This window comes from Lycium barbarum, chromosome 7 (genome assembly GCF_019175385.1).
Source record: "Lycium barbarum isolate Lr01 chromosome 7, ASM1917538v2, whole genome shotgun sequence".
In the NCBI taxonomy this organism is placed as follows: domain Eukaryota; kingdom Viridiplantae; phylum Streptophyta; class Magnoliopsida; order Solanales; family Solanaceae; genus Lycium; species Lycium barbarum.
The window spans coordinates 99,449,057-99,451,123 of NC_083343.1; positions in this window are offsets into that span (position 1 = coordinate 99,449,057).

The window sequence follows — 2,067 nt, forward strand, 5'->3', positions numbered from 1 at the left end:
ATAACTTATGGATTCTAACTTTAATTCTAAAAATTGAAAAGTAAATCTAGTCAAATAAAGTCTACATTTTAGTTTTGAGGTTATAGAAATATTACAGCTTAATAATTCTAACATAACTTAATAATTCTAACTTTGAAAAGCACAATTCCAACCAATTCTAAAAATTAAAAAGTAAATCTAGAGAAATAAAATCTACATTTTAGTATTGAGGTTATAGAAATACTATAACTTAACAATTCTAACTTTGAAAAGCACAATCTCAACCAATTCTAATTTGGGATGATCAATAACAATTCTAATAACTTATGAAATTCTAACAAAAAGCACAATCCAACAAAAAAAAAAAAAAACTAGTCAAATAATTAAAGTATACATTTTTGCACATATTCAACATCAATAATATTACAAAGAATGATAACTAAGCTAACACAAATACATTGACAAAGAACATGAAATATAGCACAATCTCAAGCCAAAAAAAAAAAAATGACAACTAAACTAGTCAAATAAAGTTTACATTTTTTTCACAAATTCAACATTAATAACATTGCAAATGATGTTTAACAAAGATAAATAGATTAGAATTAGGCCTAAAATCTACAAATAAAACTAAAATTGAAATAATTTTAAAAGCCCTAATTTAAGAGAAACTAACCTCAATTAATTAACTTCAAAACGGGTCTGGGGTTGGTGGGGACGGGCTGCGCAGGCGGCGGCGCTGGGCGGCGGGGAAATGGGCGGAGGGGAGGGGGCGGCGGGTAGCTAGGGTGTGAGGGGAATGGGAGTTTAATTGGAAAGAGGAGAAGAAATGGGTATGAAAACCCGTCTGGAATGTTTTTAAAGAAAAACCGATGGACAAAACCGACCCTGTCCGTCGGTTTTTCCCGCACGTTTGACCAGATTTGACCCATAAATTAAAAAAAAAAAAAAAATAGGAAACCGACCATGTCCGTCGGTTTCCTAAAAAAAAAATATTATTTTTTTTAAAATCAAATTGAATTGCATATTATTTAAAATATTTTTAAAAATAAAACCGACGTCGTCCGTCGGTTTTATATTAATGTTTTTAATAAAACCGACGTGGGACGTCAGTTTTTTAATTAAAAAAATTATAAAAAAATAGAAATACACAAAACCGTCGGTTTTCCGTCGGTTTTTCAAAGCGACGCAGTCCGTCGATTTTTTGTCCGTCGAATTTTGCCAGTTTTTTAGTAGTGAGATGATAACTAAGTGATAATAAGCATAACCCATCAATTTTAGTAGTTTCATTAATATTCTAGGGTTTTTAATTCAATTTCACCATTAAATACCCATGGGGATGATTACAATAATGAAGGGGAAAGGAATGATAGAATGAAAGCAATGGAACTTACCTACAAGATTGTCTTGCCTTAGCTTGAAAATTCTCTCTAAGTGTTTGTTGGGAAGTGTGTTGGGGTGTTATGAATGAGAAAATAAAATTAAGGCATTTAAAATCCGGATTCTGCCTCCCGTCGACCGCTGCGGCGGTCGCTACGCCGCTGCAGCAGTCCCGCTATAGCAGTCCCCAACTTTCTCTCCTGACCGCTATGGCGGTAGGTTCACCGCTATAGCGGTACCTCCATAGCGGTCCACCTTCCGCCACAGCGGCCACCAAAGAAATGGTTGGCCGCTAGAAGCGGTCGAAGCAGCACTATAGCGATACCGCCGCAGCGGTCCAATTTGTGCAGTGAGGTCGGTTTCTGTCTAGTTGTTCCCCCTATCACCCCACATTTTATCCAAGGCCTTAAAACACAATACGAAACATGCATACATACAAAAAGACGCCCTACGAATCCACCCGCACTCTCGGAATTCCCAATGGAGTCCTAAATTTCCATAACAACCGAAAGGGTCGTTACACCGCTTCCCACCCACAACACTTTTTTTAAAAACACTTTTGAAAGAGGAAAATTTGCAGCCCATAACTAACTCTAAGATTTATTTATTAATAATAGCTACCTTTTTTTTTTTTTGGTAGCTTAAATAATTTTCAAAATTACCAGTTGTAACTAGTATGCAACTCTTCTATATTTCCCTCAAATATAT